The 23057-nt window shown below is 34.6% G+C and overlaps 1 long non-coding RNA gene across 1 annotated transcript; it reads left to right on the top strand.

Annotated features, from left to right (window-relative positions):
* Positions 1 to 14226: 14226 nt before the first annotated feature.
* LOC136843565 (uncharacterized) lies at positions 14227 to 16289 on the top strand. The gene is made up of 2 exons (XR_010854584.1): positions 14227 to 14408; positions 16096 to 16289. It is a non-coding gene; the product is annotated as an uncharacterized lncRNA (long non-coding RNA).
* Positions 16290 to 23057: the final 6768 nt, after the last annotated feature.

Raw genomic sequence — 23057 nt, 5'->3', positions numbered from 1 at the left:
CGCAACGTTAAATTTCAGAGATTAAAGTCTGATAATAGCGAACGTAACTTACCCGGAAATCATATACTAATTGTATACCGCATGGTTGCCAGATCCTATGATTTGAAATACCTTATGCCTAAATTAGAGGATGAAAGCTTTTGTTACTTAAGATGTTGGGTGTGTTTGGAATTGGAAATGAAGCAACGCAGACACGGTTAACTGTCTGGAAGAGGGGTGCATGAAATTCTCAGTAAACCAGGTAAAAACAATCTGCCTGCATGTAAGCTTCAGGTCTGGCAACACTGTGCAGCTATTATACAGTACAACATACTGTTACAGACAAGGTTAATGCAAGAGAGTTATTGTATTTCTCACCAGAGGAATATAATCAAACTTTTTCTTCTATTTTTTCCTTTCGATTTTGCTTTCCATGTGCCGTTTCTTCAGAAGCAACGCACTTTATTATTATTAGAAAATACTTAGGCTTCAGATTCTGGGTATTAAGAGTGGGTATTATTCTAAACATTTCTTTAAAGAGAGACGGAGCTAGAAGGATTTTTAATAGGAATCCTTGAACTGACCTCTAGGTGCTATCAGGCGCCTCTCTGTCCTTCTCAGACTGTTCCGTAAAACATAGATGAGGACTTATTACATATATCTTTCATCATTAGTATTTCCATTTGCTTCGGACTGTTTATACAAATCTTCCACATAACATCACTCTTGCATGAAACTATACTCATGTATTTTATTTTGTTTTATCAATCTAAGCCATTTCCATATTTTTATTCAAAGTTGTTTTGCAGTTCATATCATTTCTATAGTGGCTCGCAGTATGACTGTAAAAATGTGTTTATTGAAGAAAATGCAATATGGCACAGTCTTGAATCTCCCCTCGTTTTCTGTCAAACGTCTTCAGAATCCCTAAGTGAAGTCCTGTTATACACAATCATGTTGACATTAAAATAAAATTTTGTGAACGTTTCGCCAAGCTTCTCATTCTCCTATGTCTTGGAAATTATTTAGCAATCAAGACATTTAGCCTCAACTGTTCGTTTAAAAGTTTGCTTACCACTAGTGTGCTGTTCGTTCACTGACTGTTCTGGACTGCTCCCGTTCTGGCATGAAGCCAGCTTGATCAGCGACAACAATAACATTATATCTATTTCTAGATTTATCATCTTAGCATGATATACCATCGGTTCGATTTTAAGAAATAATATTCATGTAATTCATCTGCAACAATATGAAATTCTAAACCTGTTAGAGGCCGCTTTCTATTCTTTATATAAAGAATGATGGTTTATATTGACAGTGGGTGGCAAACTCTACCCTGGAAATCCTTGTAGAACCTACTTGCCCAAAATTCGTAACACAAGAACCAAGGCATACATTGCTCACTCTCGAATGACCACCTACCAAAAGTTCCTCTCTCTCTCTCTCTCTCTCTCTCTCTCTCTCTCTCTCTCTCTCTCTCTCTCTCAAGGAATCACTCAAACAATCTGAAGTGGAATTTATCTATGAAGCTTTTAACTGTTGCAAGTAAATTCATTCTTGCAATCTCTCTCTCTCTCTCTCTCTCTCTCTCTCTCTCTCTCTCTCTCTCTCTCTCTCTCTCTCCCTATCTCTCATTTATAAATTCCCTTTATGGATGAGGTTCAACACCAAGTCATGATAGAAAAAACCAGATAATGTTTGCCACTGCAAGTCAATCATTTTCTCTCTCTCTCTCTCTCTCTCTCTCTCTCTCTCTCTCTCTCTCTCTCTCTCTCTCTCTCTCTCCTTTCACCATTTTAATCAGATAAGTGCCAGGATATATGTATACACGTATATATCAGGTTTATTTAAAGTAATGAAATCAAGACAGAATTATTAATCAAAGGAAAGAAAAGTATTTTCAGTGATAGTACACATACTTTGCACGACAAAACAATGCAAAGGGGATGAAGGAAAATTCTTCTGAGTTCTTCAAAGTTCTTCTAGGCAGGGCCGGGTTGGTCAACTATTGTATATATATATACTGTGTATATATATATATATATATATATATATATATATATATATATATATATATATATATATATATATATATATATATAAAACAATGATGGTTGTCCCTGACATTGGCCCAGGTCCTAATCTCCGGAACACGGTGATTCGGTTTTTTGGCCTTGGTCTCGTGCCTTCTGGTCTCCATGCTTTGGTCCGAGGCCAGTTTAAGGCAGCTAAATAAAGAAATATATATATATATATATATATATATATATATATATATACATTAATATATATCAATATATATATATATATATAAATATATATATATATATATATATATATATATATATATATATATATATATTATATATATATCATTATATATATATATATCAGTATATATACACATACCTATATAAATATATATATATATATATATATATATATATATATATATATACATACATATATATATATATATATATATATATATATATATATCAGTATATATAATATATATAAATATATATATATATATATATATATATATATATATATATATATATATATATATATATATATATATATATATTTCTTTTAAAGATACTTAAACGGTAAAGAATGGGAATTGATTGCATCTTTCAACGATGTTAATTTAGCTCTATACAAATAGTGTTTGAATCATACTGAACACAGAAGCCTCGTGTTATCGCCTTTTTTCTATTGCGACTAATTTACTTTTACATTATTTGAAATGCTTTTATTAATTTATTGTATTTTAGGCTCTCAAGCCAAGCACTAGGCACATTGAGCCAGTCACCGCTTAAGACCGCGAGAAGAACACGGTGGAGTGGTTGGACAGTAAACTAAAGAGATTAAAAATATGAAGAAGATGCACACTTGAAATTTTCTGAAAGGTAAAATTTCCGAAGGAAATGCCCTGTGACCGATGAACCAAGTTTTCCTCTTAGATAATGAGGGAAGTGAGCCATCTGGTGAGTACCAAATAGTTATTTACAACTCGATATAACTTAAAATGCAACAGATTGTGCAAAAGGATCAACAGCGTACTGAAATTTATGTTGAAGCAATGTGCTAGGAGAAACTGAAGGATTTGGACTGGTATTTACCAGCGACCTTGTTTGCTTACCTAAAGATACTGCAATGAAGCACCAGATTTTCCCCATTTGAGCTACAGTACGGAAGGACTATGAGAAGACAGATTGTCATGGAATTATGGACCAGAGACTGTTAGGATGAAGTGCATAACACCTACCATTACATTATGGAGCTGAGGATTGCCTAGAAGAAACTTGTTGATTAGCCTGAGAGTCTATATGTAGCACAAGGACGGCAGGGGCTTTACTACAAGAAGACCAGAGACTGCCGGTTCCAAATGGAAGGGAGTGTCAGTGTTATTACCAACAGAGGCCGACAAGCTGATGTTGCAGTGGAGACGTCCATATGAAATCTGACAAGTCTCATCCTCACCCATCAAAATTGTCGTTTTCAAAAAGGAATATCTATTTAAAATGAAAAGTGATGCAGCAACGTCGTTGCTGGCAACTCAGAAAATATAAACGACTGATTAATTGATAAAAAGGGACCAACAGAATTACTAATGACCAGCTAATCCTAAGCTAGTAACTGACGAAAACCAATACAGTTAACCAAAGATTCATTCACCAGAATCTTTAAAATCGACTTCCATTCGAAGAGCAGCCAAAGTACACTAAACATATGAGAGAATACAGTTCATATATTAAGAGGTCTGCTATTATGTAATCAGCTAAATTTCTATATTCGCCAAATTTTCAGCGAGATAAACAACGTAATCTTTGAAACAGCGATGGAAAAAATGGTTGAGATGGGGTCCGACCAGAGAAGATGTTTACTATTAGAATTTCCTTTGTCAAGTTTCTAGCAGCGAAAAATAACTGTATAATTATTCTTGCAAATCTTATTTCGTGGGTTTTTTTTTTTTTTTTTTACATTTCATCAGCAAGTTCTTAAATGATCAAAGTCTATGAATAAATTCATGTACACTACAGTAGCTAACAAACTTTTCAGTTGGGAGCAAGGTAATGCTATTTTGCCAAGTATGCATATGAATTACAAGTCGAAATTCCTTTTAAAGTCAATAACGAGAGCGAATTTTAGCCACGTAAGCAAGTAGATGCTATAAATCACGTAGCCATCAACTGCTCAGTTAGTCGATAACCACAAAGGAACGTCTGGAACAAGGGTCACTTATCTGTCCGGTTGTTATAATCAGTTTATTGGATTGAAGAGAACGGTTCAGCTTGGGCAGCTTTTTACATTTGTTTGCTGTTATGACGAATACACCGTGCGACGGAAAAATCTCTCCGGTGCTACAGCCATAATGTACTCGTAGCAAGATTTCCTATGCCTGCTCACAAGCAATTTATTTATTGTGGCCTTCATCAGCGCCAGAGCCTGTGAACTGTGTACGGGGAGATATACAATATAACTTGTTTTCCCGTTAGTGTTTACTTTCTCTCTCTCTCTCTCTCTCTCTCTCTCTCTCTCTCTCTCTCTCTCTCTCTCTCTCTCTCTCTCTCACCCCGAGATAACAGAACAAAGTTCCTCTAGGTTTAAATGTTCAGTTGAGATGAAATGCTTGATAATTAAGCCGCATTAACTTCACATTAGCGTCGAAATAAAATTGGAACAATTTCTAGCAAACAAAATAATAATTAAAAATTAAGATAATTGCAAAAAACGAAATTAAAGATATAAAACTAAAAATGTTTAAATACGAAGGAATTACAATACAGATAAGGTTAGAAAATACTAACTAAATACCAGAGAAAGTGCTGGTGTAATTAGGTGTCACTGCTAGCACTTGTTAGTGTCTGTGCGCTTGGCCTCTGCCTTGAGGGATGAAGTCATGAGAAATGATATATATACTTTTTAAAAGTATCCTCTCACCTAAAAACTTTAAAAGCATAGAAGCCATGATTAAATCATAACACAAACCGACGTCGCAATAACCAAGGTCATCTAAATTTACGGTTTTATACGAAATGACTCAGAAACTGTTAGACCTATACGAGTTCTGCATACTGTACATCAGTAACAAAAACGACAAGACATAAACTCTCTCCGTCTACAAAAAACAATGCTCGAGCTTTTTCGCTTTCGTACTTATGCAGGGATTTTAAATCTCTCTCTCTCTCTCTCTCTCTCTCTCTCTCTCTCTCTCTCTCTCTCTCTCTCTCTCTCTCTCTCTCTCTCTCTCTCAATTAAATTTATGTAAATTTATACATTTTTATAGCATTTAGCTGCGCACTCATAACATTGTTTTAGTGCTAAACCATTTGAGAAAAGTAATGCAGCACCCTTAGGTACTTTCATTAACAATTAATTGTATATGCCGTTAATTCACTTATAAAACGAATTAGATCTATTTCAAATAATGATCGTTATAATGTCAGTTTAAGAATCAGTGACCCAAAGTTCTTCGATTTTTCATAAATCTTTGGCCACGCTTGCAGTCTCTCACACTCACTCACTCATGTATGCACACAGATGTGTGCAAGCATACAAGTTGCAAGCAGTTATTTTCCAGTTATTCAGCCTTATTGGTTAGATTGGCAGGGCTTGGTTTGCATCCCTCTCCCTCTCTCTCTCTCTCTCTCTCTCTCTCTCTCTCTGTCTCTTTATGACTGATGGCCTCATCTCTGTACCATCCTTAAATTAAGCTATTAGACTGCTTAAGATTACAATATTTTGTTGTTGTTTCCAAGCCTTTAACGCACATAGCTACTGTGTCCCTACCTAACATAACCCAAAACTACCTAATGTGTTACCTGAAATATTGCTGTTACAGTACAGTACAGCAGCTGAGAGAGAGAGAGAGAGAGAGAGAGAGAGAGAGAGAGAGAATGGAGGGGGGAGTGGCATTTGTAGTAACATTCAAAGACACTCAATTTTACAATGGTTTAATAACTTTAAATCCGTCATTCTACGCAGCCCTGTGCAACCTGCGGCCCTCAAAGGCTTTCATTGGGGCCCTTTCTCCTAAAAATAAATAAGCTATAGTGCGGCCCTCAGCAGGAAAGATTTTATTGTACTAATAATGGCTTCTACAAGTAAAAAACGCAAGATTTCAGAAACCCGGATAACTCTTATGTTAATGATCCCAGTTAACCAATAATAAGTAATTATTTATGGTTGTACATTATAATAATAAGGTACGGTAGCCTTTCATTTGCTCATCTATAGTAAGGAAAATACTTTTGTTTTGAACAATTCTTATTTTTGTGATCCTAATTTAAATAAAATCAGTAACAAACTAATCATCTATCTTTATCAGTATAATCTCACATAATATGTCTTCGATCGTAGTAAATAACATGAAATAGTAAGGTTAGGTGGCCCTCCATACCAACAGAGTCGTGACTCGTGGCCCTTTGGGAAAATAGGTTGCACACCCCTGTTCTACAGTTTAAGAACTGCCCAGGGAAAAGTCGTTGCTGGCAGAAACCTGCCCACATACAGTACATCCAGTTTTTAAAGAAATGCTGTTATGGGAACATCAAGCAAACCTTCAATTCGCTTATAACATCAGTCTGAAGTGTGATTAAGAAAAATCTCTCCAAAAAAATTGAGGACTTGAAAACTTTATTATTACTAATTACTATTATTTAAATTTTTTTATATCTTGATTTTAATATTTTCATAATTTGGTAATTGGTAATTATGAATATTATGGATTTAATGAGACCACGGGGTCGTAAATTCACTTCAACCCTGGACTCAAGTCAGGTCTCCACGACAGCCATGAGAATCACTTGCAGATTACACTTTTGTATGCGTGCCAGCCTTACCCAAGTGAAGGGGCACGGCCTACATGAGAAAATTCTATTTCCAGTATAAGGTAAACCTGGCCGTAGTGCACTCAACCGTCGCAGCCCTTATTTGTTCTCTTCTCTATCCCTACACCATAAAGACCTGAAGCTCCTCTTGGCTAGTATAAACTAGTTAAACTGCGGAGTATATATAATCCAAGTACCGTAGGTGCAGAACTTACAAAACCCCCACTTTGGGGTACGGCAGTCTAAGGATAACTGTCATCCATTGATTTTAAATCATCTTAAGTAATGAATATCACCAAAAGTTCTTGGTGACCAAAAAATGTAGCGATAAGAATCCTTTAAAAAATAATTGTTGAAAACTACTGTGCGTTTCTAGGCCGTGTCTAATTGATTTTCGTCGATAAAGTCTCACCAAAGCATCGGATAAGGATCGTATTTTGGAGATAGCTATTTGAAGCCACAGCCTAATTGGCAAAAATATGCAGTGCTGTCTAATGTGGATAATTAAGGCACTTATCAGAGTAAATCAAAGAAATTTAAAGGGAAACTTTGCTGAATCCATCAGGCTTGTAGACAGAGGCTAGCTAGTAAAACGTCATTACTGAAGGCCCTCCCACTCATTGACGTACTTTCCTAGACACCCTGCTCATATACTTAATGAATGAAGACTCAGATGTTGGTAGTGGTAATAGTAGTAGTATAAGGAATTCTGATATTATTTCACACGCTCAAACATCTACCCTACATCCTCTCTCTCTCTCTCTCTCTCTCCCTCTCTCTCTCTCTCTCTCTCTCTCTCTCTCTCTCTCTTTTCAACGAGTCTCCATGGCGCAATTCACGTTTCCCTTTAACTTGAAATACGCACCAAGTCTTACAGTAATACACTGTAAAAACCATTAATTGTTACCCTGGAATTTCTGTTGCTTCAAGGAACACAAGACACTAAAATCTCCCGAGCAAGCCGGCCCCGCCCCCACCCCTACACACACACACCATAGATCACGTAACTTTTAAGAGAGCAAGAACACTTTAGAATATTACGAGCTATAGAAGAGCGGGTATTGACAGTGAATACCAGATTATCAATGTTACAGTGACAGCGACGTTAAAAGCAACAAACGCAAGTTGAGTTTCAAGGTTTAATACGATAAATCTTTAAGATGACCATAGACAGGATTTTGCAATTTAATTATTTTCATAGTTTTAGAAAACGTATCCGAAGTAGAATAAATGTTTGAGGATGACGGGTTGAACATCAAGATTGTGTCAACCTCCTGGAAAAGCAATATTAGGGGAAAGGAATACAAGGATATAGGTTAAAGATGGAAACCTCTGAAATATTTCTTGAGAAAATTAAGTCTTTAAATAAAAAAGGTAGGAGAACGTTGTGAATTAGATGTGTCAACCTCCTGGAAAAGAAATATTAGGGGAAAGGAATACAAGGATATAGGTTAAAGATGATAACCTCGGAAATATTTCTTGAGAAAATGAAGTCTTTAAATAAAAAAGGTAGGAGAATGTTGTGAATTAGATGTTATTAAATGGTTGATGAGGTAATGGCTCTCAAATTAAAATGTCAACAGGGAGAAGTCGTCTCATGAACACAGGTCGACGGAGGAAATTTTAAATCTTAGGGTCCTGGTCCTGATAATCTAGTCAACAATTGTGTTCGTCAACAGTGACTGGAAAAGTTGCATTTAACTAGAAATTTCACCATTATTAAACTACCCTTTTGTTCGTAATTCCTTTAAAAACCATGCCAACAAGCCAGACATCACCAATTTGTTTTTTGAACTTTCGTTACTGCTACTCTAAAGCCACTCAAGCCTCTATGTTTAGTATGTTTTAATGTGTAAAAAAAAAAAAAAAAAAAAGACTATACACTTTGTGCGATGGCTGTAGGTAACTATGCAGTCATGTTAACTTCAATTAACAAAATATTAAGTTATAAGCAACTGATCTCTCCCTTGAGGTTTCATGTAAACCATCGGCTTTAACAGCTATAAATAAAACGATTTCAAATAAAAGCCCAACCATTTACTAATTTCTAATAAGAAAACTGTTCCACTTTGATTCCATTAGAGAAATTTGTATTTAATACTACAGAAAATATTCGGTGGTGACCACTTAAATGCTATTAAACATATCGCTCATATTAAACTTTTAAAAATAATCTCATTATAAAGAGCTGCTAGATTAAACTGTAGTTCCAGGTATTAAAGTACAAAATTTTCAAGATATTACCAACTGGTACATACTGTAGACATTTTTGGGTTCAAAATAAGCAGTAACAGTTTAATATTTAATTCTCGCTCGAAATTACTTAAGGGACACGAAAGTACATATTTACATATGCATTTAAAAGTTTATTTCAAGAGAGTCAAATTATTACACATGTAAACCATACAATGAAACGTCACAGCATAAACAAGACCTATCAGTAATGCCAGGCTTCATTCTCACACCGGTTCAGAAACTATTACGTGGTAAAATCAACAAAGGAACCATTTCTCGACAAACACGATCGACAAACGCGATTACTCCGCATGCCTTGTCTGATGGCCGTTCAAGTAAACCTAGCCTGTAAATAAAGAAAATGCGACAGAAGAAACTAAGCAAGAGCATTACAATAAAGTTGAACAACATTCAGTGTTAACTAGGATGAATTTAGCTTAAAACAAACTCACAAATCCCCCGATTAGTTTCCAGAAAACTGGCAAACAAGTACTATCTAAACAAAGGTCATTTAGCCTGGACGGCTAAGTTACGGCCTTGAGAAAATCTAGTATCACGTTGCTTAAGATTTAAGCTACTGACATTATCTGAAGCAGATCAGTTCAGTTTTAATTAGTAGTGGTTTATATATTGTGTAAATTGTACACTGTTCCTAGTAATACGGCATTTATCTTATTAAAGATATCTAATCTAGAACAAAATTTTAAAATTTGAACTATGAATAATGGAAGGTATAAAAAAAAGCTGGATAGCTATAATTTACTTTAGCTTTTTAAACAAATTGAAAGTATAAATTTGTAATAAAGTTATAAATCAGCAATAATATACGTTGAATGTTTTTAAAACAAGTTAACGTCCTTACAGTACAGAGTCAAGACTGAAATCAAATTACTATTGAACTCAGGGATTAAATAAGAATTAAAAATATAACTAAATTGAAATACTAAATTGTTCAGAACATACATATGCTCAAGTTAACTTATAACCCTAACTCTACTATTGCTGAAATTCGGAACAAGACTATAGCCAAGCAGATGAAGTCCGATTATCAATCTCAAAGTCCGAAAAAAAATGAAGTTTTAAGAATGAGCAGTTAGGTTACTTCAAATTTTAAGATGTAACACATTGAGGAATGTTCTGTTAACTTCTAAAAATAGCTAGACAAGTCCACTCGCCACCTGAAAAAAAAAATTTCCCCTCGCACACCTGCCCATAGGTTATGAAACCTATGGAACAGTGTATGAGAGGGGCCTCCACCCCTACTGGGGCACCGCCCCTGTAGGGGTGGAGGTAAAAAAAAATGTTGGTTTAGTTGTTAGTTCAAAAACTTATCTCACTTCGTCCACTTATATATATCCAGAATCACCTGGTTTCAAGATTTGTGTTCCATTACTCAAGAGTAAGCTTGGTATGTTAGATTGACTTCAAAGTTCGGCTTCACTTGCATCTGGAAGAAGTTTCAAGTGGTTAGAATTGTATTATGACCAAGCAAGCAATAAGTTTAATTTTTTATAGAATTTTATATAGTGTAAAGCTTAAAAGCAATTTTTCTGCACAAAAGTCACTTAAAAGATATTTTCAAAGGATGGAATGCTAACCTCCTAAGAACGTTAAAATGTTTCCAGTTGTAAACCGGAAGAAATCCATAGTACCAGGTTCGGGAAAACCTTGCAGAATTAACCAGATCCCTGAAAAAGATTCAGTCTAAGTACATAAGTACAGGACCCCTAACCCATTAAACTTTAACTGAACAAATCTATAACTATGTTACACAACAAAAATTTTACTAGAATAGGTACTCAATTTTGCAATAAAAAAAAATTCCAAGACAAGCATTCATTATAATCCACGAATAACAAGGCTGACACAAGCAATGAATGGGGGAAGGTGGTTAGCTTTGGCTAGCCTAGTTAAAAAAAAAAGGGGGGAAAGGCATGAAAGTAGATACGTGAAAATGACAACCCAGTAATATCACAAGTGTGGAATGAAATTTGAAGTTATTCCTAACTTTTGCATACCAAATTAAGTACGTGATACAGTATGAAAAATTGAAACTGCAACATCAAACGTCGGCTAAAGCAAAGCTAGAAATTTTTAAGTGAAACGGCCACAGATAAAGATAAATTCAAACTTAGCGTCAGTTGAAGCCGATAGAATTTCTACCACCGTAACTCAGTATGGGCCTCCGTGGAAATCGCCTACACCACATCAGAACTCCGCTCAAACACATAAAACGTTTGCACAACGAAGTATTTTCCTCTCTAACATAATCAGCTCCGAAAAGTATTAGCGAGGTGAAAACTCAAAAACTTTAGGTGATGTGAAAGGGTAACCTGTTTGTTTTCAGTGAAGTCAGTTCTTGTTGACGTAACCAACAGGGTCGCTATTTTCAGACAAGGATCATTTACAAGCGAGACAAACGCGTTCCCTGTTTTCGTTTACAGTGAAATATTGATGGCGCTGATTGTTGCTATAGCACCTAGTATTTGACAATTTATTTTAGCACTCACCAGTTCGTCGGTAAAATTGAAATAAGGGGAAAATTATTTAATTACCGACGTAAAGAATGGAAAACTTTCGGTATATGGGCATTGATTAAAACTAAAATATTTGTTTTCAAAAGGACGGGACACCGCTTTTCTCATTCCTCACTTTCTTCATTCTTTCTTCCTTACTTATAGTAAGCTTCTTCTTTGCTCCCATTCAACCAAAGGAATTCTATGGGATCCACAGATTTATTTGATAAGTTCATGCTTTAGCAGAGATATTCGAAGAATCCAACGCTGTAGCCCTTATTAACTGTCAAATCCACACTATCATAACACTCAGAAAATAAGAGTATTTTTTTTGAAAGACTATCTATATTTACCAAGGCTCTAAAACCAACATTTGAAGCGCTTCTTGACTCAGATACCATGAGACCATCTGCAACTAGTCTTGTGTTGGCTCTATTTACTTAACTAAAAAAAAACTTCATTATCGTATATGCATCATTAGGCTTGTATAAATAACCAAGAGCGTTTAAACTTCGTTAATAACAGGAATAAGCGATACATCATGTTATAACCTTTCACTACCATTTCATAAGATAAGCTTTCAAAAGTTGCTTTGAAATCTAAACAAAAGAAAATATGGATTTGATGTTACGCTTAAAAATGTAATAGCGAGTTGAAAAAGGACGTTTGTAAAGAATAATGCAATAATAAAAAAATCTGAGGTATATGACAAAAACGTTCATGGGATTTCCTTCAAAACACGAATATGACTCTGAATCAACTTTAGGAAATCATTATTCCAGTACAGTTGCTTGTTATACACTGGATAAGGACTATGCTGCACACACTCAAAACCATTATAACACAGAGAAGTCAAAATGTATGGTGGCCGGTTTTTTGATTCCGGTAATTTCACTCTCGGTATTTTGACTCCCGGTAAATTCAGATCCGGTTTCTTTAACACCTGGTATTTTGACACCCAAAATAAACAAATAGATTATTTAGTAAGCATATATTTTTTTTAAAACAGCTTTGGGCAATTGTCTAATTTAGGAAATGGAAACTCCATAATCTGACTGTCTAGTAAGTTGAAGGCTGTTTACATATTTTTATTAATTCAAGTATACCAGGAATTGGGAAAAATTATGTAAACTGAGCCTTCCACTTACTAAACAGTCAGATTATGGAGTATCCATTTCCTAAATTAGACAGTTGCCCTAACATTTGCAGCTGATGACTGTCAAAATCCATTAAGTATCCCTGAGGGTATCGGTGCGTAATTCCAAGAGTTTTGTAAAAAGTCGGCTGTATGCTTCTTCCGTCTTGTCCAGGAGGAGGGCGAATAACCTTTGGCACACTGAAGTACCCTATCTGAGTATGTAAAGTAAACAGCTGAAAGTATATTTTAGGTACACACTTAAAAATTCCATCACCAGCCAAGTGTGGTGGAATCATCAAATCACCTAGTCCTAATCATTTTCACTGCTATCGAAGTGCAGAAAAGCTTCACCACTGTCGAAAACCTTAAATTCACCGAGGATTTTAAAGTCACTTCTGCTCACAGGAAGTGGGGAAACAACTTCATTCATTTGACGCCATTTCCGTACGTTTCGATTTAAGCATGAAAAGGATGGTAACTCGACTATTTCATCTTCAAATAAGGGTGTACTAGTTGCCGCAATGAGTGAACAAGAAGTTTCCTGGCTTCAGAGCACGGTAGCCTTCAACTCAGTTAAGTTCTCACGAATTTTGGGGTTCATGTCATATGAACTGTGGTGTTCAACAACACGCTTCAGTACAGTGCAGTTATTTTCTACCGTTAATGTATATAGGCGTTAATATATTTAGGCGAGCTTTGCTCTGAATGGCACGAGACATGGGCATAAGAAAGTTCTTCATACCGCCAGGAGCTTGGATGAGACTGCCAAATGTTACTGATATACTTGAATAAAAAAAAAAGTAAACTAAGCCTTCATCTTACTAAACAGTCAGATTATGGAACTGCCATTTCCTGAATAAGATAATTGGCCTAAGCTGTTTAAAAAATATATGTATGCTTCCTAGATAAGCTATTTGTTTATTTTGTGTATCAAATTACCGAGTATTAAAAAGATCTGATCATAATTTACCGAGAGTTAAAATACCCGGAATGAAATTGCCTGGGTCAAAGTTCTGGGGGTCAAAATACCCAGAATAAAATATATACAGGGTAGTTAAGTGGTTTTCATTTCCCTTCATGATATAATAATATATATATATATATATATATATATATATATATATATATATATATATATATATATATGAAGGATAAATTTGCTAGAAAGAGCTGAAATAAAACTTACTTTGGTAATATTTACTCCTTAAAATGTAAGAATAAATAAAGTATTTAATTTTCTTTAAGGCGTGACAGTTTACTGTGTACACCGATGAACTTCCATTTTATTTTGTAACTTACTAATAAAAGTTCTGCGACATGATACAAAGAGGCCAAGACATAAAACGAAGAATGAAACATTCAGCGCCAAAGGATCAACAGTTCTTTTCAAGTTTCCCCTTAAGCAAAAAACAAGGACGTTTTAGACGTTCGCGTAAAGCGCCCAAGTTTAAAGACGTGACTCCATGATCCTTGATGGTGACGTCACCTTCAGCTGGCTTCTCGGCTACCCAGCGATTGATCAGTTGGCGTTTGCTTCAGAAACAACGAGTTGTCGTATCGTGTTCTCGCTCTTTTGAGAAGTCTCTGGTTTGTAGAGAGTCCGTGTATTTTGGGGGTGTAGGAAGTAACTCTGTTCCGGTCAAAGTTACGATCTGCGTTTGGATCCGGTTGAAGTTACTATTCGAGTTGGAATGTTTGAAGGTTGGTGTCGGTCAAGACTTTGCGCTTTTTCCTGGTAATACTAAAGTAAGCTTCAATTTTGTTTTCCATATATTTAGCAACTTAGGGCCTTGACTTAATCGCGATATTTCGTTGGTCTGGTCTCTTAATGCAATGGCGTGTAATAGGTTGGTGTAGTAGGCATTTGTTCAGACTTTGAATTAAGCATGTATTTACTCCTAAAATTATAACCGTATGACCATAAATACCATAAATGTCGCTATCTTGTACACAGTAACTTTTTAGTATCGCGAACGTACTGCTTGCTCTCATGGAGAACATATACTGCTAGGGCTATTTTTTTTTTTTAATAGTAGGGCAGGGCAGTACTGTAAACTTTTACATTTTATTTTTTAATAGTAGGGCAGGGCAGTTTTTTTAATAGGGCAGGGCAGTAAAAAATAGGGCAGGGCAGTACTGTAAAAAACTACCTTGTAGCATTATTTACTTCGAAAATTTTTTACTTTTAAGTTATAAATTCTTGTAAGACTTGGGCTTTGTGCAGTTGACCAGTTTACTAATATTTTTTGTAGTTATGCCTGATTTATTGAAACTAGAATGTGCCTCGTCTAAATTGTTTTGACTTTACTTTGAATCTTGTTGCATCTTTTAAAATTTTTTAAATGTCTACTTTGACTCTTGTAGCCTCTAAATTTTTATTTACTTTTGACTTGTAGCCTCTTATATCAAATTTTTATCGTCTACTTTGAATCTTGTAGAGATGTGACTGGCTTTTATTTTTAGTATTATGTACTTGCTGTGATGGTTTTAAACTTAAGTTTAAACCATTTCACCTCCACCCCTACAGGGGCAGTTCCCCTGTAGGGGTGGAGGCTCCTCCCATGCCCTGTTCCATAGGTCTTATGACCTATGGGCAGTGCATGGGACGTTTAACTAATATATTTTCCTTTCAGGTGGAAATTGCTCGAGGACATTAACGTTAACGCACCTTGACTGATTAATTTAATTTTAAAATTTAATTTTAAATTTTGCCGGTTTAGTAAAGACCCTGTAACTTAAGTTTTAGCAACTAAGATATTAATTTCCGGATTTTAGCAGTAATTTTACTTTTGTACCTTTACTTTTCATTTTGGGGTTAAATTTAACTAATATAATTTTGTAAAGCATTTCTTTAAACTTTAACGTTAGCGCTTATTTGTTCATAATTATTTGTTCATGGGTTATGTATTTTTTACTGAAAACTCTAAGTATCGATGAACTTAGAGCTTTCTTTCAGGATTATTGACTTAGAAGTTTCCAGGATTGTTGACGTTAACAACTGTAAGAAAGTGAGGCCCGGTTATGCTTGCTTGGCAATTCTTGCCTCTCAACCTTTTATGCTGCTGTTACTTCGGTCACTTGACTAGTTAGTACTTGGGTAGCCCTTGCTTTTGATTTTTTCCTTGCTTTGGTCAGTGGCTTTATAATTGATTCTGTATATGAAAGTTTGATATTGTGAATCTTCAATTCCTAAAAGTTAAAATTTGTTTTATAGACTTTTAAAAAGCTTAGTTTTGCCTAATTTTGTGGCTCTATAAATGGTTCTGTATGAGGAAATTGGTTATATTGTAAATGCTTAAATTAATTTTTAAGTTAACAGATATTTTGAGTACTATACAAGCAGTTTTGTTTAAAATTGTAAGCTGCTGCATTTTTTTTTTGCCTGCAGGATGGTGACTAGTATAGTTAACAGTGCAAAATGTCAACTGCTGTGAACGTTGCTTTTACTCCACAATATTTTAAATGGGTGGAGAATGGTCTGGTATTACTGATATACTTCACTTATGCTTTAGGATGTCCTGTATTGATTGTTCAAAGGTGTAAATAGTTTTTGACACTAAAATAAAGTATTAAATAAATTATTTTCATGTATGTTCTTACCTTTACAAATAAAAATTCAGAACCCATTGGAATTACGGACCAATAGCAGTTACCAACCAATAGCAATTACAAACTGGCGAGTTTATGAATTCTGAATTCAAATAAATATTTTAAGGTGTTGACCTTCATTAGGTAGAATTCTCAAAACTATCAGGTTATTAAAATACTGATAAGTTATCTAATTAAACGTTGTTCCAAACCATATGACACATTGCTTTAATACCATCAAGGAACTAGTTAAATACTAAACTTTAAATGCCTGAAGTAGGCTTTTTTTAAGAATCTTTGAAAATATATACCACTGACAAGAAATAGAAGTTTGGTGTTTGGGCAGAGTACTGAAAATAGAAATTACGTTGAAAGGTATAGTTACAACCAATTTGCATAACTAAAATACTTGGGTAAGTGTCTTAATACGGAGTTAATGTTGCTGTAAGAACAGATGTTACTGGTAGTTACCAAAAGTAAGGACTTTGCCAAAGCAGTTATTAAAATACGGTAGCAAATATACCAATTAACACTTGTGTTAATTTAATAATGCTCGCCCAAGGTACCACTTGAAAAAAAGCAAATATAATTAATTCAGAAAATTTATTACTTCAGAAAATTTATAATTAAAGTATGGTAGTTTAATTTTTAAGTATGGTACAGCACTCCGTTCATAGATTGCCTATTTTATGAGTGTCTGTTATTTTTAAGATACTTTGTTGGAGTTTTAGCGAAGCAGTTTTTGGGGGGCCATTGAAGGTGAAATAAGTATTGTAACTTCTGGTTAGGAGTTCCTCTGGAAATTTGTTGCTAACTGGCGATAAATGATCGATGAAATCTAGTCTAATAAAGCCTGTAAGACTAAAAGCTAAGTGTTGGGAACGAAATGGGTTAGATGAATCCATAAAGTAAACCAATAAATGGTAAATTCTCGACAAAGTTTCCTGGGCACGGATGAAATGTTACATAAAACTTAACCAAACCTTGCATATCTTATCAAGGGACTTTAGACACTCGGAACAGTCTGCTCTGAATAGGAAGGTTGTCAATGGTGATTTGCCCTTGCAACAATCTTTAGGTATTTTCAGCTATGGGTAATTTCTTCAATTGTAGTTGTCTTAAAGCAACTGCTATATAGCAGTGAAGCTGAATCTTAGGCCTTGGCGATGTCAACGAGGACGCGTTCTTTCATGAATTTAGGAAAATGGAAAAAATCAAGGAAGATGAAGGTTGGTCTTCCTTCCCTAACCTTAGAGTTACTCGAACTATAGGGCTGGAGGGCTTCGCCTGCTCGGGACCCTGTACTATGGTGGTGTAGACCCCATGGGAATTTTTTTAATAACGTGCTTATTTGTCAGAGGCCTAAATGACACCAATACATTAGACCGATGATTTGAGGCAGTAGCACTAGAGATTGATAGAACAAAAACGGATAGGCACTGAAAGCGATACCATTGAAAAGGTTGAGGTATTCTGCCCGAGTAAGTAGTCACAGGCATTCACTGTGAATCTGCCTAAAGACTCGAAGAGGGGTAACAATACCGAATTATCATGGGTTAGTTAAATGTAAGCTGTGTGAAGTTTTTGCAGGTGATACTCTTCTTTTTCTGGTTATGGGTAATTTATTGAAATCAAAATATAACTCGATTAAATAGTTGAACCAGAAAATAAATTAGCTAAATGGAGGAATATGAGAATTTGTAAAAGGGTTAAAATACTTTTAACAATAAATCTTGATTAAACCGTACAATCAATAAACATGAAAATGTACTTAAAGACTGAGGGACTGTATTACTAATCGACGCTTATTTAAAGACATCAGGTATTAAATGTGGTGAAATCTGATATTAAATGTGGTGAAAACAGAATATGTCGCTTAAGAGATGTAGCCGCCTACAGGAAATAAATGTGGGTGCGTTAAAATTGCTTGTACATAATTGTCAGAAAACTGGAATACAGTTGGTGACTGACTTAAACTTTAAGGAAGGAGCTGTCTGATTCGGTTAACGAAGTGACACTTAAAATGTATGATTGTCTTCCGACGACGTATTAATGCAAGAATTTAATAAATGTTTTGGCATACATTACGATAATGAGTACAGAATAGAAATGTAAAATACATCCCTAAATACAATGTCGAAGGCATAAACTCAAAGGGGCAAAGCGAAATATAATAGTCTAAAATAGAACCAAGAGTCAGCTGCCTACACAGTACCAAAATACTGAATAGGTTTCAAGGAAAATGTGGGGAAACGACATTAAGAAATTAAAGACTTATTTATTCATCAACACTTATAAAAGAACAATTTATTCATTCAAGAAAACTGTGACAAACCAGTGAATTAGGTACCTCACATTTAAATGATTTTAATGCAATAACAAGGTAAGAGAAAGGCATGGAACTAGTAACCTCGTTGACCAGCATAAGTGTAATATATATTATATACAATTATATATATAAATATTAAGCCACAAACATTAATATCGAATTCTCTATACCTTAGAAAATACTCACATCCAAGTGGTATTACAGTTGGTAAGTGCTTCTCCGCCGGCCAGGATTCGAGCAATGGCCTGGTTTAGAAACAATGGTTGCAAAGCACTTGCCAGTTACATCCCGTAGGGGGTAGCGCAGTCAGTGCTCTTCTCGAGGTGCACTGTTAGCATTACTTAAGGTTCTTTGCAGCTTCCCTTCGGCCCCTAGCTGCAAGCCCTTTCATCCTTTTTACTGTACCTCCGTTCATATTCTCTTTCATCCATCTTACTTTCCACCCTCTCCTAACATTTGACTCATAATGCAACTGTGGGGTTTTTCTCCTGTTACACCTTTCAAAACATTTACTGTCAATTTGTTTCAGCGCTGAATGACCCCATAGGTCTCAGTGCTTGGCCTTTGGCCTAAATTCTATATTGTTATGTTCTTATCAGTTATAATTCCCCTTGGTTGTAGCTTATTCCTAAGGTGTAGTGAATTCGTTAAAACGATATATGTGGCTTAATATTTGTGAATATTAAAGAGTCACGAGAGTGTGAGTGACGTTATGTAAGCAGGTATGTATGTACGTATGTATATATGTATGTGTGTATGTATGTACGAGTATGTATATGAATTTGCATGTATATATATATATATAATACTGTATATATATATATATATATATATATATATATATATATATATATATATATATATATATATATATATGTTATATATATAATATATATATATAATATATATACATATACATAAATATATATGTATATATGTATGTGTATGTGTGTGTTTACTATTAATAATAAACAGAGCAGCGAGAAGACCGGGAATCATCTCTTTTTAATTACACCAACTTTTCATCAGGGCTACGCTTAAAAGCTTACTTAAATAGTTAAGCTAATGATGAGATATCTAATTACATAATAGTCATTCTTGAGCTCAAAGTGAAATAAAAACTATACAAAGTTCAGAAAATAATATGCCTAAAAAAGTGCACAACACAAAAGTATTGTTTCTCCGCAGGGGGTGGGGCCATTAGAGCACCTCATGCGGTGCACTGTAGACATTACCTAAGTTTCTTCACAACGTCCTTTGGACCCCTAGCTGCAACCCCTTTCGTTCATTTTATTGTACCTCCATTCATATTCTCTTCCTCCCATCTTACTTTCCACCTCTTCTAAGAATTGTTTCATAGCGAAACTGCTTTGAGGTTTTCCTCCTGTCACACCTTTAACCCCTCCTTTACGCTCTATTTTTCTTTCAGAGCTGAATGACATCTTAGTTCCCAGCGCATGGTCTTTGACCTAAACTTTATATTCCAATTCCAAAACTGTTGTCGGGCTTTCCGTTGAGAGCTGTGGCTGGAAATTTTAAAGATTTGAGAGAGAGAGAGAGAGAGAGAGAGAGAGAGAGAGAGAGAGAGAGAGAGAGAGAGAGTTGAGCAATAGACAGTTTGACAACGGTGTGGATGTAATTTGATTGTTTAAAGCCCTGTCCCCACTAGCGGGAACTGCCCGACGGGCAAACACTGTTCCCATAACCAGTTCCACTATACTGACCGGTTGAGTATGGAGCTAGAGCGATGCGAGTGTCTGGTAACACTGCTTCAGAAGCGAGAGGAAATTTAAAGAGCTGCAAGTGCCCGACGGGCATGCCCGCTAGTGTGGACAGGCCATAAGGAAGGAGGCAGTTCCCTGATGTTAAGAAATTCTTAAAGAAGTCATAGGTAGGCAGCCGGTGGTTTGACTAAGTATTTTGAAATTTTTGAAATTATTGTACAAAATATTAGTTTTATATGAATCTCAATGCTTTCTTATGGACGAAGAATCTTATGATTTTAAAATGCAGCTTAATTTCCTGTAATAAAAGTAAAGGGTCTGCTCTTTTCAATGGGGTTATCAGTCTCTTAACTTAAATTAACATATTTATTAACTGGCCTCATTTGTTCTTGGTCATAAGCTTGGAAATTCAAAAATTATAGTGTTTTATAAAGTTCACTAACTGACGCATCTGCCGGAGTTCCATTACATATCTTCATAATTTCAAGCTGCTTTTGCACGATATTTCTGAAATGTTAATTTCCTTTATTGCCTCGAGCACCGGAACAGTAAATCAATATCTTATTTTTTAGATCTTTCGTATCAAAATGAGCTGGCCTCGTGAACAGCTACAGCAGAATATATAAGAATATTTGCACAGTCTTTTCATTGTTGAAAAAGTATAACTGTAAGCAAGAAACTAAGTCAAACCGTAGTTTCAGGTATTAAAGAATCTAAAACAAGCCCTTCTTTTTAAATATTGTCAAATGGTTTAGGACATGAAGCCATTTTTTGGTTTTAATGACTGCAGTAACTATGCTTAAACATTCTAGGTACCTAATTCGCACTTCTTAACAGTAATTGCTCTGGTTAAATATTTTAATAATACTAATATATAATAATAATAATAATAATAGTAGTAGTAGTAGTTGCTATTGGTAAAGGTAAGAAAGTTCATATTTACATTTATATATATTTATATATATATATATTATTTATATATATATATATATATATATATATATATATATATATATATATATATATGCTATGTATATATATACATGCTTTGTCCAAAACAGTTGTTGAGTTGTCAAATAACTATTTACACGTGAACCATTGAAACTGTATAGAAAAAATAAGCACAGTCAGTAATGTGAAGGTCCATTCTCGCATAAGTTTAAAAGCTATGTGGGTTGAAAGAGAAACAAGTAAAAAATGAGCCGAAGTTTCTTCGTCGCAATCGAGTTTCCTGTACAGCCGCTACAGCGTATAATGAAGGCCACCGAAAACAGATCAATCTTTTGGTGGTCTCGGTATAATGCTGTACGAGCCGCGGCCCATGCAACTTGAACCACGGCCCGGTGGTGGACCATCCTATATCGTTGCCAGGAAACACGATTATGGCTGACTTTAACCCTAAATAAAATAAAAACTAGTGAGTCTAGAGGGCTGCAGTTTGGTATGTTTGATGATTGGAGGGTGGATGATCAGCATACCAATTGACAGCCCTCTGGCCTCAGTAGTTTTTAAGGTATGAGGGCGGACAGAAGAAGTGCGGACAGAAAAAGTGCGGACAGAATAAAGTGCGGACGAACAGACAAAGCCGGCACAATAATTTTCTTTTACGGAAAACCCCCCAAAAAACACTAGTGAGTCATGGTTGCACTGGCTTAAATAACTGTTTCAGTGAACTTATCCTATGTAAATATTATATAGATAGATAGATATATAGATAGATTTACACTGAAATCAATTGTTTAAGTGGCATCAGTACATTTCTTGCAGGATTCGCCAGAGGAGCTTGTTTCGATTACTCATGAGTCAGTCTTCGATGCGGAACGCTCAGACTCCTCACAATAGTGGTTTAGCTTTCCTTGTGGCATTTTCAAGTAACGGCTGACTTATTATTTAGTCTGGATAATGGATAAACAGCGTTATTCTCTCTTAATGCGGAGGAAACGTATTTAGACATTATATTTATATATATATATATATATATATATATATATATATATATATATATATATATATATATATATATATATATATATATTATATATAATGTAGCGTGGCCTCGAATCTTCCATCCATTGGACGTTATGTAGATCCGTCATACAAAATATTGCTTCCGGAATCCAACAATTGTCTACTGATTCTCTTCTGACGCAGATGCATACACTGAATCATATATATATATATATATATATATATATATATATATATATATATATATATATATATATATATATATATATATATATATATATATAATATATATATACATATATATAAATATATATATATATATATATATATATATATATATATATATATATATATATATATATATATATATATATATATATATATATATATATAATTTATATATATATATATGTATATATATATATCTCAGTATTTTTAAATATCTCGTTCTTTTTCATACGTATATATATGTATATATATATATATATATATATATATATATATATATATATATATATATATATATATATATATATATATATATATTTAGCCTTTTCTTGAACTGGGAATTTCCAATTGTAAAGCGACTTGTAAAGTGCACTGGTTTATGGAACTCCCGGAGTTCCTTTGTGTATTGTCATAATTTTAATCTGCTTTTGCAGGCTATTTCTAAAATATTATTTTATTCAAATTCATCCACTTCCTTTATCACCTCAAGCATTGGAACAGTAAAACATCATA

The sequence above is a fragment of the Macrobrachium rosenbergii genome, chromosome 11, assembly GCF_040412425.1.
Source record: "Macrobrachium rosenbergii isolate ZJJX-2024 chromosome 11, ASM4041242v1, whole genome shotgun sequence".
Taxonomy (NCBI): Eukaryota; Metazoa; Arthropoda; class Malacostraca; order Decapoda; family Palaemonidae; genus Macrobrachium; species Macrobrachium rosenbergii.
Note: the sequence above shows the minus strand (reverse complement) of the source record. Positions and strands in the feature narration are given on the sequence as shown.